Genomic DNA, 16,684 nt, shown 5'->3' on the forward strand with positions numbered 1-16,684 from the left:
CTAATTTATCAACCATCTCGTTCACTATAGAATATGCTCAAGGAATAACACTTGGCCATGACGACGCTATTGTAATAATAATAATTCTCGCCAATACAAATCTCTATGGAACTTTGGTGGATTAAGGAAGTTCGGCAGACATATTGTTTAAACCTACCTTTGACAAGCTTGGGTTAGAAGAAAAGGATCTAAAGGCATACCCAGACAACTTCTTTGGGCTGGGGGACACGCCGATCTAACCTCTTGGATTTATCTCCCTGTACACCACCTTTGGAAAGAGCACAAAGTCAAGGACGTTAAGCATTGACTATATTGTGATTGACGTCACGTCGATATATAATGCCCTAATAGGTCGGACCAATTTAAACTGACTAGTAGCAGTTGTCTCTATACTTCACTTGTGCATGAAGTTTCTCACTGTAGAAGGAATCACCACTGTAAAGGGAAATCAAAAATTGGCACGAAAGTGTTACAATGAAAGCCTTAATCTAAAAGACAGGCCAGGAGAAAAAGAAGTCAACACTATCGAACTTGGTGGCGTTAGAACTCGGGAAGAACTATGCCCCCAATCTGGAGGAAAGATAGAAGAAATGAAAATTGGAGATCACCCTGAAAATACAACGAATATAGGGGCTAAGCTGGAAGGAGAACTGAAAGCACAACTCATTGCATTCCTATGAGGAAACTCTGATCTCTTCGCTTGGAAAGCCTTCGACATGCCTGGTATAGATCCCGACATGATGTCTCATAAGCTCGTCGTTTACCCGGGTTTCAGATCTATTCAGCAAAAATTTCAAAAACTCGGGCCCAAAAGGATGGTTGTGGAAGAACAGATGTAAGCATTATTGGAAGCTGGATTCATAAGAGAGGTAAAGTATCCATTATGGCTGGCCAACATGGTTTTGGTAAAAGAGCAAAATAGAAAGTGGAGAATGTGTGTCGATTACACCGACCTCAATAAGGCTTGTCCTAAGGATCCATACCCTTTTCCAAGAATTGATACTCTGGTTGACTCGGCCTCAGGTTATCAGTATTTGCCCTTCATGGATGCATACTCGGGAAACAATCAAATCCCGACGTATAAGCCGGACTAAGAAAAGACTTCTTTCATTACTCCCAAGGTTAACTATTATTATGTGGTGCTTTTTGGATTAAAGAATGCTGGAGCCATATATCAGCGACTGATGAACAAGGTGTTTTCTCCTCACTTAGGAAATCTCATGGAAGTATATGTGGACGACATGCTCATAAAAACTAAGAAGGACCTAGCTCTCTTGTCTGACCTCTCTGAGATATTCTCCACAATAAGGAAGCATGGAATGAGACTAAATCCCTCAAAATGCACCTTTGTAGTAGAAGCCGAAAAGTTCTTAGGTTTCATGCTCACTCAAAGAAGCATAGAGACCAACCCGGATAAGTGCACAACCATACTAGAGATGAAGAGTCCGACTTGCCATAAAGAAGTCCAATAACCAAATGGAAGGTTGGAAGCCCTATCCAAATTTTTAGCGGGATTAGCATTGAAATCCCTACCATTATACTCGATACTCAAAAAGGGGAGTCAATTCGAATGGATCCAGGAATGCGAACAAGCCTTTCAAGGTTTTAAAGCCTTTCTGGGCCAACCCCCTATACTCACCCGACCTATTGCGGAAGAAGAGCTTGTTCTTTATTTGGCTGTGGCAAGCCGAGCTATAGCCTCCACCCTAATCTGAGAAGATGAGAACGAACATCAACCTATCTACTTTGTCAGCAAAGCTTTACAAGGAGCAAAGCTAAACTACCAAAAGATAGAAAAATTTGCATACAGACCTTACTTCCAAGCTCACACTATAAAGGTCCAAACTAATCAATCCATGAAGCACATTCTACAAAAAACGAACCTAGCAGGAAGGATGCTACAATGGACTATGGAATTTTCTGAGTTTGATTTGAAATATGAAGCTCGAACAACAATCAAGTCCCAGTACCTCGCCGAATTTGTAGCCGAATACACTGAAAGTCGAGGAAGTTCGACAACTTGGAGCTTATACGTAGATGGATCATCCAATATAGCCGGCAGTAGAGCATGTGTCATCCTGGAAAGCGAACAAGGAACTTGGATAGAATTCTCGTTAAGGTTCGAGTTTCCTACTTCTAATAACCAAGCAAAATATGAAGCACTGCTCGCTGGCTATAGAAGTGGGGGAAATGCAGATTTTACAAACCAGAAAATACTGGCAAGTGCACCGGGTCGTACCAAGTAATAATTCATGGTGAGTGAGTGTCGATTCCAAGAGAATTAACGGATTAAGCAAGCAATGGTCAATTGATTAATCTAGTCAGACAATCAAATTAGGGTTTTAGAAGTGCGTGTGTACGCACGATGTGCAATTTTCATTACTTGTGCGTACGCACAAGTGCGTGCGTACTGAAAGAAGGTTTTTGTCGATTTAGAATTTTCACACAAAAATTTCGTTGATGTATAGTTCCTAACCAACAAACAATCCTCAATCAAAGTTTAATTTTGGTTGTCACAAGTTCAACCTAATAAAATAATCGAAAGTATTACTCCCGGGTCGTTCCCCGTAGGAATTGCAATCGCATACTTAATTATTGGTTATGAGTTTCACAGGGTGGGTTGAAAAAAAATGCAAGAAATTAAATGACAAAAAATTTAAATGACAAGAAAGTAAAGAAAATAACTAAAGATAATAATTACTAAAGAGGCATTCCTGGCAAGGATTGAGAATCAAGGTTTTCTATCCTAGTCATTAATCATAACACAATAATGACCAAGAGTTAAGCCTATTACGTTATCTCCCTTTTGAGAGAAAGATAAATAAGCCTAGTTAATCCTAATCCATAAGTAGCATCAACCAAAACAAGATAAACTAACACCTCTAGATCACCAATCTAAATTTAGGTATTAATGACTCAAGATTGCCAATCTTCTCTTTCTAGGCCAAGAATGCTCAAAATCTACTCTAAAACTAGGCCAAGCATTTTATCAAACACTTGGTGTGCATAAAAAGAAAAGCATATTAAATTGCAATAATAATAAAATCTACTACTACCAAATGCAAGAAACTAACAACAATAACTCAAACAAGCATCAATAAACATGAAAACGTCAATTTGCATTAAATGAAATTAAGAGTAACAAAGGTTCATGAAACTCAATGTGGCATAAAAGAGAAATTAACAAGAAAAGCTAAGAGAACAAAGATGTAGGAACAAGAAATTGCAAGGAAAACTAATTGAAAACAAGAATCAAAACCTAAATCTAAGAGACAATTAAACTAAGAACCCTAATTTCTAGAGAGAAGAGGGAGCTTCTCTCTTTAGAGCTAACCTAAAGCATATTGCCTACATTACTCTAATTTCTCCCCATTTGTTACATCTTGAATTTGGCCTCTAATAAGCTTCAAAAACGAGTTGGATTGCGTTTCAGCAAGTCCAGAAATCGCCCCCAGCATGTTGCCTTTAAGTTGGTCACGTGCTGTTTGTCACGCGTAAGCGTGGGTCACGCGTACGCGTCATATTGTGATTTTTCAGGTCATGCATACGTGTGGGTCACGCATACGCGTCGCATGGTAGATTTCCAAAACATCATTTCTTCATGAATTCTCCACTTTACATGCTTTTTCTTCACTTTTTTTTATCCAATCCTTGCCTCCTAAGCCTGAAATCACTAAACAAATATATCAAGGCATCGAATGGAATTAAAGTGAACTAAATTTGGCAAATTAAAGGCCTAAAAAGTATGTTTTCAATCATTAAGCATAATTTAGGGAGAATTACAAAACCATGCTATTTTAGTGAATAAATGTAAGAAAAGTTGATAAAATCCACCAAATTTAATACAAGATAAACCATAAAATTGTGGTTTATCAACTTTCCCACACTTAAACCAAGCATGTCCTCATGCTAAACCAAGGGCTATAACTATCTAAATGTAAACTATCTAAATGCAACCTATCTATATGCATATAACTATTCTAATTACTATCTATTCATCTATAAGCATATATATAGTCAAAGTAAATTAAATTTTCAAGAAATCATGTATGCACATTCAAGGGCTAAAATAATCATACCAAACCAAATTCACAATTGAATTGAGTTATCCAAAAGAGTTTACAAATTTGCAAGATAAGCAATGATCAAAGATGAAAATATAAAATTGAGCAACTGAACCCTCACCTGATATGAGCACTCTAATCGCTCAAGTGTTTAGGGTTAATCTACTGAATTCTCCTCTAATCATGCTTTCTAAAATTTGTTCTTCGTCTAACCAATCAACAAATATTTAATGTACATATGCAAATATCATGAGGATTTTTCAAGGTTGTAATGGGACTAAGGATAAAGGTAAAGATATATGTATGGCGAAGTGAGCTAAAATTTGAATATTTGTTTAACCTAAGTTCTCACCTAATATATACACAATCTACATACTTCTATTATTAAGCTTAGCTACCCAAAATCTCTCTCTCTCTCTCTCTCTCTCTCTCTCTCATGTATCAAATTCAATTCAATCACATATGCATTGATTTTTATTAAATTTCACATTGGGGTTATTTTGCCCCCTTTTTTAATTATTTTTTCTTTTTCTTTTCTATTTTTTATTTTTACAAGAAAAATAATATATACAAAAGACATCAATGCATATGATTCCCAAACTATTGCACGAGTGTATACCCAAATTTCCAATATTTCTCAATAAGCATAAACTCATTTTCATAAATCAATTTCCCAAAATTTTCTCACACTTAGTTGACACACACACTCACTATCTTAAGCTAACCAAAGATTCAAATAGGACAATTAATTATTTTTCGCTTAAGGGTAGTGATGTGGTAATATAAAAAATAAAAGGGGATTAAAAAGGCTCAAAGTGGCAAACAAAGGTAAATGAAATGGTAGGCTATTTGGGATAAGTGAGCTATAATGAAGTGATGGTCTCAATCACGTAAATGCATAAATATACACTAAATAATGGACATATAGAATGGAATAAACCAAAGATTGCAATCAAAGAGAAGAAAATACACAAGAATCAAAATCATGGTTAAATGATATAATCATACAATTAGGCTAAAAAACTCATAGGTTGTGTGTTCTTAGCTCAAAAACCATATTCCAAACTATATACATCATGCAAGTTTCAATAAAAAATTTCAACTCAATCAATTTGAATCTAATGCCCTTTTTAAGAAAAAAGGATTTCTTGAAAATTTTATTAAATTGACTAACATTTATTCTATATATATATATATATATATATATATATATATATATATATATATATATATATATATATATATATATATAATATGATATGATATGATGTGATTGTGAAAAATAAAAAAAATCCTTAGTTCATTTCCTACTTTCAACCAAATCAATTTCTTGTGTATATCGGAATAAACTAAGTTCAATTATGCGCATTTTTTCAATCACAACTAATCAACTACAATAACTATATATATATATATATATATATATATATATATATATATATATATATATATATATATATATATATATATATATATATATATACACTACCAACATAAAAAGATGCAAACTAGATTAAAAGAAATGTCTAAAATATATACAAGCAAAAGTATAAAGTGCGATAAACTAAAAAGAGTTCAAAAGGACCAATACGTACAAAAATATAAAAGTATACTAAAATAAAGATGCAAGTACGAAAAGTAAAATAAAATAAAAGTGTCTAAAATGGAATGGGTCACCAAAATAACTCTACCGATGAAAGTGGCCTCCCACACTTAAATGTTAGCATCGTCCTCGATGCTTCTAAAATCAAGCTGGGTGAGAAGGGTCATCGCCATCATCTCCACCGTCTCCTGCAGGTGGCTATAGCTCTACCGGCTGCTCATGCTGGGTCTCCTCTTTCTGAGCCTCCTCCTCATCAGAATGCTCCGAGGGTGCGTCGGGCTCAGAAGGAATGTCAGTGCCACTAGAAGTCACAATCCGCCTCAAGTGTGCATAACATCGCCTGTTGTGACACTCTAGCTGCTTATAACGTCGCTGGTTGCGACGTTCCATCTGATCTAGGTGCTCAAAGATGCAATGCACAAGGCAGTATATCGGCTGTGATGTAGATGATGGTGTTGTTGATATAGAAGGTGTTGAAGGTGCTGAACGTCCTGCAGGTGCTACTGAGGATGTGGCCACCTCTGTAGAAGTAGTAGTGGGTGCTCTGCAGCCTAAAGGTCCAAACCGCTTGCCGTGCGAAATAACCTTCTTACGGTCGACAACCGGCAGTCTCTCATCATGAGGCTCCTTGGATACCTCAGCCTGGTGAGCCATCTGAGTGATCAAACATGGGAATGCCAAGGTGCCTCTGACATGTACTCGGGACATATACCTCTTGATGAGTCTTGGAAGGTACAGGTCCTTTCCTTCCAAGACACACCAAATAAGAACCACCATGTCTGCTGGCACCTCCGACTCGTGAGTGCTAGGCATGACGTAGTTGCTCAGTATCTGTTGCCATAACCTAGCCTCATCATTGAGATAATCAATCTTGATGCTCCGTGGAGTCAGCTTCGACGTTCCGAATTCCCACGGAACGTCAGGATGAATAGCTACAGTACGAAAGACGGCATCCCAGTCAAAATCCATAAGCTTAATTGCCTCCTCAAACTTATGGAAATCATCCTTATCATCTGTTTTCGGTTGGAAATAGAGGATCTCTGATGCACCACTATTTCGTGGCACATCTTGTGCTTAATTGAGTGGATTGTATCCACTAATCTCACACTTATTCAGTGAATTCGCATGTTTTACATTTCCTTCCTGATTTTGTGCTATAATTGAAAACATGTTTCTTTGGTCTTAATTTAGCTAATTTTAATCCTCTATCATTACCATTTGATGCCTTGATATTTGTGTTAAGTGTTTTCAGAGATTACAGGGCAGGAATGGCATAGAGGATGGAAAGGAAGCATGCAAAAGTGGAAGGAATACAAGAAGCTGAAGGAACTGCAAAGCTGTCAACCCTGACCTCTTTGCACTAAATCGATCATAACTTGAGCTACAGAGGTCCAAATGAGGCGGTTCTAGTTGCGTTGGAAAGCTAACGTCAAGGGCTTCGAAATGATATATTATTTGCCATAGTGGCCATACAGCTAGGTGACACGCATGCGCACTTGACGCGTACACGCACGTTGGCGAAAAGTCCATCGGTGCGCATGCGCACCTAGCGCGTACGCGCGACATGCGCGACGTACTTCAACTGCAGAAATCACTATTTTTTACCCAGTTTTCGGCCCAAAAAAAAAATAGATTAGAGGCTGCAAAGTGGGGGAATCATTCATTCATCATACACTTCTCATTATTCACAATTTTAGGTTTTAGATGTAGTTTCTAGAGAGAGAGGCTCTCCCCTCTCTCTAGGTTTTAGGATTTAGGATTTCTCTTCTACTCTTATTGATTACTCATTGTTACTACTTTAGTTTGTGAACTTTTGATGCTAGATTCAATTTCCATAGTAATGCAATTGATTGTTTGGATTTTATTATCTCCTATTATTTTTTTATGTTTTTATGTTATACCCTCCAAGTACTTGATAAAATGCTTAGAAGGATGTTAGAGTAGGATTTTATGTTCTTCGCTTTGGTTGAGTAATTGGTGACACTTGAGTTATTAAACTGCTTTGTTGATTGATAATTGAAAGTTGCTGATTGATTTGGATTCCTCTAAAGCTAGTCTTTCCTTAGGAGTTGACTAGGACTTGAGGAATCAAATTGATTAGTCCACTTGACTTTTCTCCATAGTTAGAGGTTAACTAAGTGGGAGCAATGGACAATTCTCATCACAATTGATAAGGATAGCTAGGATAGGACTTCCAGTTCTCATACCTTGCCAAGAGCTTTTCTAGTTACTAGTTTATTCCGTTTGCAATTTACTTTTTCTTGTTCTCTTATCCAAAACCTCCAAAACATATTTTTCCATAACCAATTATAAGCACACATCCTTGCAACTCCTTGAGAGATGACCCGAGATTTAAATACTTCGGTTATTAGATTTATTAGGGGTTTGTTACTTGTGACAACCAAGTTTTTGTATGAAAGGATTCTTTGTTGGTTTAGAAGCTATACTTTCAACGAGAGCTTAATTGTGAAATTCTAGACCACGCAAAAGTCCGTTCGTAAAAAATGGCACCGTTGCCGGGGAATTGCAAACGTGTGCCTTATTATTGGTTATTGTAAATATTTATTTTTTTGCTTGTTTGTTAGTTTTTGTTTGTTTTAGGACTTTGTTGCTTATTTTTATTAGTTTTTGTTTTTATTTGCTACTATGAATTCTCACCCCTTTGGCTATGAGTTTGGTTCAAACTATGTTGCAGGAAATAGAAGCTATAATGAGAACATGCATCAAGGTTGGGACAACCAAAGATGGAAGGAGCCACAAGGATTTAATCAACCCTCTTGGCAACAACCTCCACCAACATACTATGACCAAGAGCCCTTCCAAGAGGTAAACCAAGATAATGGCTATGGTGAACACCCTTTTGATTATCAACAACCACCACCATATGCCTATGGACCCCCTCCTCAACATAGCCCTCAACCTTACTCACAAGCCCTTTTTTACCACTCACCTTCATATGACCCTAACCCTTATCCACCATACCAACCACCATATGAACCATACATAGAACCACCACCTCAATATACACCATCTCTATATCCTTATCAAGAAGAACCACCTCCGTGTTGTGAGCCCTTTCTCCCAACAAATGAACCTTACTATCCACCCCAAACCTCCATGGAGAACACACTGACTTCTCTCATTGGTCTCACCTCTAAACTCCAAACTCTTATATCCCGCATGGACCAATTCTCTACCTCGAATACTCAACCTTCACTTCCTTTTCAACCACTGATGCACCACTATTTTGTGGTATATCTTGTGTTTAATTGAGTGGATTTTATCCACTATTCTCACACTTATTCATGTAAATCGCATGTTTTACATTTTCCTTCCTGATTTCGTGCTATTATAGAAAACATGCTTCTTTGGCCTTTAATTCATTATTTTTAATCCTCTCTTATTACCATTCGATGCCGTGATATGTGTGTTAAGTGTTTTTGGTACACAAAATCGTAAATCACACTTTTCACAACTCCGCATAGCTGACCAGCAAGTGCACTGGGTTGTCCAAGTAATACCTTACGTGAGTAAAGGTCAATCCCACGGAGATTGTCGGCTTGAAGTAAGCTATGGTCATCTTATAAATCTCAGTCAGGCGGATTCAAATAGTTATGAGGTTTGATAATAAAAATATAAATAAAGCGAAAAATAAAATAAAGTTACTTATGTAGTTCCTTGGTGGGAATTTCAGATAAGCGTTTAGAGATGCTTTGTTGCCTCTGAACCTCTGCTTTCCTATTGTCCTCATCCAATCATGCATACTCCCTTCCATGGCAAGCTATATGTTGGTGGATCACCATTGTCAATGGCTACCATCCATCCTCTCAGTGAAAACATGTCCTCTACGGTTTCTCGCATGGCTAATCAGCTGTCGGTTCTCGATCGTGTCGGAATAGAATACATTTATTCTTTTGCACACTGTCACTGCGTCCAACAGTCACAAGTTTGAAGCTCATCACAGTCATCCCATCCTAGATCCTACTCGGAATACCACAGACAAGGTTTAGACTTTTCGGATCTCAAGAATGCTGCCAATTGGTTCTAGCTTATACCACGAAGGTTCTAACGTCATGGATTCGAATACTCTATTGTTAGGAGAGGTGATTCAGATCCGTGGGTCAGAAACCAAAGAGAGTATACTCTAGCTGTCGTCCAATGATTACGTTGAACATCATGTAGACTGCTTTGTGGTTGTTAGGCACGCAGATCTTGGCTAAGCGAGTAACGAAGATTGGGTGATTGTCACGGGTCACCCCTCCATTCTGACGTAACTTAATTAAGTACAAGAGTATATCTTGGAGGAGAAGTAGGCGTGAATTGAATAGAAGAACAACAATACTTGCATTAATACTCGAGGAACAGCAGAGCTCCTCACCTTAATGTATAAGGTGTAGAAACTCTACCGTTGAAAATTCATAAGAACAAGGTCTAGGCATGGTCAAATGGCCAACCTCATAAATGGCATAATAAAATCAAAATAGGGTTCAAAGACCTGATCTAAGGATCAAAGAATGGTCCAAAAGATATGAATACAATAGTAAAAAGTGCTATTTATACTAAACTAGTAAAGTAGGTTTACAGAAAATGAGTAGATAGCGCAGAAATCCACTTTCGGGGCCCACTTGGTGTGTGTTTAAGCTGAGCAATGAAGTTTTCACATGCATAGGCTTTTCTTGGAGTTCAAACGCCAATTTTAGTGCCAGTTTGGGCGTTTAACTCCAGCTTTGGTACTAGTTCTGGCGTTTTACACCAGAAAATGGTCTCTGGTGGGCGTTTGAACGCCAGTTTGGGCCATCAAATATCGGGTAAAGTATGGACTATTATACATTGCTGGAAAGCCCAAGATGTCTACTTTTCAACGCAATTGAGAGCGCGCCAATTGGGTCTCGGTAGCTTAAGAAAATTTACTTTGAGTGCAGGAAGGTCAGAATCCAACAGCATCTCCAGTCCTTTCTCAGCCTCTGAATCAGATTTTTGCTCAGGTCCCTCAATTTCAGCCAGAAAATACCTGAAATCACAGAAAAATACACAAGCTCATAGTAAAGTCCAGAAATGTGATTTTTGCATAAAAACTAATAAAAATATACTAAAAAGTAACTAAAATATACTAGAAACTATGTAAAAACAATGCCAAAAACCGTATAAATTATCCACTCATCATAACACCAAACTTAAATTGTTGCTTGTCCCCAAGCAACTAAAAACAAAATAGGATAAAAAGAAGAGAATATACAATAAATCTCAAAATATCAATGAAACTTAGTTCTAATTAGATGAGCGGGGCTAGTAGCTTTTTGCCTCTGAACAGTTTTGGCATCTCACTTTATCCTTTGAAGTTCAGAATGATTGGCATCCATTAGGAACTCAAAATTTAGATAGTGTTATTGATTCTCCTAGTTCAGTATGTTGATTCTTGAACACAGCTACTTTATGAGTCTTGGCCGTGACCCTAAGCAACTTGTTTTCCAGTATTACCACCGGATACATAAATGCCACAGACACATAACTGGGTGAACCTTTTCAGATTGTGACTCAACTTTGCTAGAGTCCCCAGTTAGAGGTGTCCAGAGTTCTTAAGCACACTCTTTTGCTTTGGATCACGACTTTAACAACTCAGTCTCAAGCTTTTCACTTGGACCTTCATAACACAAGCACATGGTTAGGGACAATTTGATTTAGACGCTTAGGCCAGGATTTTATTCCTTTGGGCCCCCTATCCATTAATGCTCAAAGCCTTGGATCCTTTTTACCCTTGCCTTTTAGTTTAAAGGGTTATTGCCTTTTTCTGCTTGCTTTTTCTTTTTCTTTATTTTTTTCTCCTATTTTATTTTTATTTTTATTTTTTTCGCAAGCTTGTGTTTTTTACTGCTTTTTCTTGCTTCAAGAATCAATTTTATGATTTTTCAGATTATCAATAACATTTCTTTTTGTTCATCATTCTTTCAAGAGCCAACAATTTTAACATTCATAAACTTCACTATAAAAAATATGCACTGTTCAAGCATTCATTTAGAAAACAAAAAGTATTGCCACCACATCAAAATAATTAGACTAATTTCAAGATAAAAGTCGAAATCCATGTACTTCTTGTTCTTTTGTAATTAGGAACATTTTTCATTTAAGAAAGGTAAAGGATTTATGGGACATTCATAGCTTCAAGGCATAGACACTAGACACTAATGATCATGTAATAAAGACACAAACATAGACAAACATAAAGCATAAAAATTGAAAAACAGAAAAACAAATAACAAGGAAATTAAAGAACAGGTCCACCTTAGTGATGGCGGCTAGTTCTTCCTCTTGAAGATCCTATGGAGTGCTTGAGCTCCTCAATGTCTCTTCCTTGCCTTTGTTGCTCATCCCTCATGGCTCTTTAGCCCTCTCTTGTTTCATGGAGGATAATAGAATGCTCTTGGTGCTCCATCCTTAGTTGCTCCATATTGGAACTTAAATCTCCTAGAGAAGTGTTGAGTTGCTCCCAATAGTTGTGTGGAGGAAAATGCATCCCTTGAGGCATCTCAGGGATTTCTTGATGAGGGACTTCCTCATGCGTTTGCTGAGGTCCATGAGTGGGCTCTCTTGTTTGCTCCATCATCTTTTTAGTGATGGGCTTGTCCTCTTCAATGAGGACGTCTTCCTCTATGACAATTTCAGCTAAACTGCATAGGTGACAAATGAGATGAGGAAAGGCTAACCCTGCCAAAGTGGAGGACTTGTTAGCCACTTTGTACAGTTCTAGAGGTATAATCTCATGAACTTCCACTTCCTCTCCAATCATGATGCTATGGATCATGATAGCCCGATCTACAGTTACTTCGGATCAGTTGCTAGTAGGAATGATAGAGCGTTGGATGAGCTCCAACCATCCTCTAGCCACAGGCTTAAGGTCAAGCCTTCTTAGTTGAACCAGCTTCCCTTTGGAGTCTCTCTTCCATTGTGCTCCTTCCATACAGATGTCCATGAGGACTTGGTCCAACCTTTGATCAAAGTTGATCCTTCTTGTGAAAGGATGAAGATCTCCTTGCATCATTGGCAAGTTGAATGCCAACCTCACATTTTCCGGACTGAAATCTAAGTATTTCTCCCGACCCATTGTGAGCCAATTCTTTGGGTTTGGGTTCATACTTTGATCATAGTTCTTGGTGATCCATGCATTACCATAGAACTCTTGAACCATTAAGATTCTGACTTGTTGAATGGGATTGGTGAGAGCTTCCCATCCTCTTCTCCTAATCTCATGTCGGATCTCCGGATATTCGCTCCTTTTGAGCTTAAAGTGGACCTCGGGGATTACTTTCTTCTTGGCCACAACTTCATAGAAGTGGTCTTGATGGACCTTTGAGATGAACCTCTCCATCTTCCATGACTCAGAGGTGGAAGCAATTGTCTTCCCCTTCCTCTTTCTAGAGGTTTCTCCGGCCTTAGGAGGTGCCATTAATGGTTATTGAAAACAAAAAGCAACGCTTTTTTCAACACCAAACTTAAAATGTTTGCTTGTCCTTAAGCAAGAGAAGAAAGAAGAGAGTAGAAGAAGAAGAGAAGTGGGAGATGGAGGCTTGAGATGGTTCGGCCAAGGGGGTGTTGAGTGTATATGATGTGTGAAAATAAAGGAGGAAGGAGGGGATATTTATAGTGTAAGAGAAGGAGTTGGTTCGTGTGAGAAGGGTTGGGTTTGGGAGGGAAATGGTTTGAATTTGAGTGGGTTGGGGTAGGTGGGGATCATGTGGGGTCAACAGATCTTGAAGTGTCAAGGATTTTTTTCATCCATGCACCTTGCTGGCGTTAAATGCCCTCTATGTGCCATTCCTGGCATTTAAACGCCAGGCTGATGCCCTTTTCTGGCGTTTAAACGCCAGTCTGTTGCCATTTTTTGGTGTTTAAACGCCAGTCAACATGCCAGTTCTGACATTTAACGCCTAGAATGGTGCCAGACTGGGAATTTAAACGCCCATTTTTTTACCTTTACTGGTGTTTAGACGCTAGTTTGCCTGCCAGTTCTGGCGTTTGACACCCAGAATGGTGCCAGGCTGGGCATTAAATGCCCATTTTGGTATCCTTATTGGCGTTTAAATGCCAGTAAGCTCGTCCTCCAGGGTATGCCATTTTTTTGCTGTTTTTGATTTTGCTTTAATTTTTGCAGTTATTTTTGTGACTCCACATGATTATCATCCTAAAGAAAACATATAATAACAATGGAAAATAAAATGAAAGAGTAAATAATATAGATAAATAAAATTGGGTTGCCTCCCAATAAGCACTTCTTTAATGTCAATAGCTTGACAGGAAGCTCTTACAGAGCTTCACAGGTGCTCAGAGCATGATTGTGGCATCCCAACACCAATTTTAGAGTTTGAATATGGGGGCTTTGCTTGACTCTGCATGGAGAGAATTGAATGAAGCTTTTCATGCTTCTTCCCCATGTTTACAGAAGAAGATCCTTGTGTCTTAAACATAAGGTAGTCCTCATTTACTTGAAGGACTAGCTCTCCTCTGTCTACATCAATCACAGCCTTTGCTGTGGCTAGAAAGGGTCTTCCAAGAATGATGGATTCATCCTCATCCTTCCCAGTGTCTAGGATTATGAAATTAGTAGGGATGTAAAAACCTTCAACCTTTACCAAGATATCCTCTACAAGTCCATAAGCCTGTTTCTTTGATTTGTCTGCCATCTCCAGTGAGATTCTTGCAGCTTGTACCTCAAAGATTCCTAGTTTCTCCATTACAGAGAGTGGCATGAGGTTGATACTTGATCCTAGGTCACACAGAGCCTTTTCAAAGGTCATGGTGCCTATGGTGCAAGGTGTCAAGAACCTTCCAAGATCCTTTTTCTTTCGAGGTAACTTCAGCTGAACCAATGCACTTAGTTCATTGATGAGCAATGGAGGTTCATCTTCCCTAGTCTCATTACCAAATAATTTGGCATTCAGCTTCATGATTGCTCCTAGATACTGAGCAAATTGCTCTTCAGTAACATTTTCATCCTCTTCAGAGGAAGAATATTCGTTAGAGCTCATGAATGGTAATAGTAAGTTTAGTGGAATCTCTATGGTCTCTAAATGAGCCTCAGATTCCTGTGGTTCTTCAATAGGAGACTCCTTGTAGTCCAGTGGACATTCCATGAGGTCTTCCTTACTGTGAATCACGTCCTCCACTTCTATAGGTTCGGCCATTTTGGTTGTATTAATGGCCTTGCACGCTCTTTTTGGATTCTCTTCTGTATTGCTTGGGAGAGTACTAGGAGGAGTTTTAGTGATTCTTTTACTCAGCTGACCCACTTATGCCCCCAAATTTCTTATGGAGGACTGTGCTTCAGTTATGAAACTGAGGATGGTCTTAGATATATCAGAGGCTATGTTTGCTAAGTTAGAGAGGCTCTGCTCAGAATTCTCTGTCTGTTGCTGAGAAGATGATGGGAAAGGCTTGCTATTGCCAAACCTGTTTCTCCCACCATTATTGTTATTGAAGCCTTGTTGAGGCTTCTATTGATCCTTCCATGAGAAATTTGGGTGATTCCTCCATGAAGGATTATAGGTGTTTCCATAGGAATCTCCCATGTAATTTACCTCTTCCATTGCAGGATTCTCAGGGTCATAAGCTTCTCCTTCAGAGGAGGCGTCTTTAGCTTACAATCCAGTCAGACTCTGAGAAATCATATTGACTTGCTGAGTCAATATTTTGTTCTGAGCCAATATGGCATTCAGAGTATCAATCTCAAGAACTCCTTTCTTCTGAGTCACACCATTATTCACAGGATTTCTCTCAGAAGTGTACATGAACTGGTTATTTGCAACCATTTCAATGAGTTCCTGGGCTTTTACAGGCATTTTTAGATGAAGAGATCCACCAGCAGAGTGGTCCAATGACATCTTGGATAACTCAGACAGACCATCATAGAATATACATATGATGCTCCATTTTGGAAACATGTCAGAAGGACACCTTTTGGTTAATTGCTTGTATCTTTCCCAAGCTTCATAGAGGGATTCACCTTCCTTCTATCTGAAGGTTTGGACGTCCACTTTGAGCTCACTCATCTTTTGAGATGAAAAGAATTTGGTCAAGAAAGCAATGACCAGCTTGGCCCAAGAGTTCAGGCTTTCTCTAGGTTGTGAGTCCAACCATGTTCTAGCTCTGTCTTTTACAGCAAAGGGGAAAAGCATAAGTCTGTAGACCTCGAGATCAACCCCATTGGTCTTAACAGTATCACAGATCTACAAGAATTCAGATAAGAACTGATGAGGATCTTCTGATGGAAGTCTATGAAACTTGCAGTTTTGCTGCACTAGAGAAACTAATTGAGGCTTAAGCTCAAAGTTGTTTGCTCCAATGGCAGGAATTGAGATGCTTCTTCCATAGAAGTTGGAAGTTGGTGCAGCATAGTCACTAAGCATATTCCTTACATCTCTAGCATTGTTGTTATTTTCGGCTGCCATGTCTTCTTCTTTTTCGAAAATTTTTGTCAGGTCTTCTCTAGAGAGTTGTGCTTTAGCTTCTCTTAGCTTCCTCTTCAGAGTCCTTTTAGGTTTAGGATCGACTTCAACAAGAATATCTTTATCCTTGTTCCTGCTCATGTGAAAAAGAAGAGAATAGAAAAGAAGAGGAATCCTCTATGTCACAGTATAGAGATTCCTTTTTGTGAGTAGAAGAAGAGAAGAAGAGAATAATGAGGTAGAAAGAAAATAAAGAGAATTCGAACACACAGAGAGAGAGGGTTCGAATTTTAAGAAGGAGAGAAGTGTTAGTAATTAAATAAATAAATAGAAAGAGATGAGAGAGAAGAGAAATTCAAAAATATTATAAGAAATAAATTAAAATTAGAATTTAAAACAATTAGTTAATTAAAAAGGTTTTTTGAAAAAGTTGTTAGTGGTTTTTGAAAATTAAAGAGAGAAAAGCAGTTAATTGAAAAAGATTTGAAAATAAATTTTGAAAAGATAAGAAGTTAGAAAAAGATTTTGAAATTAAGTTTTGAAAAAGATTTGAAAAAGAAATTTAAAAAGATTTGATTTTT

Source organism: Arachis hypogaea, chromosome 3 (assembly GCF_003086295.3).
Source record: "Arachis hypogaea cultivar Tifrunner chromosome 3, arahy.Tifrunner.gnm2.J5K5, whole genome shotgun sequence".
In the NCBI taxonomy this organism is placed as follows: Eukaryota; Viridiplantae; Streptophyta; class Magnoliopsida; order Fabales; family Fabaceae; genus Arachis; species Arachis hypogaea.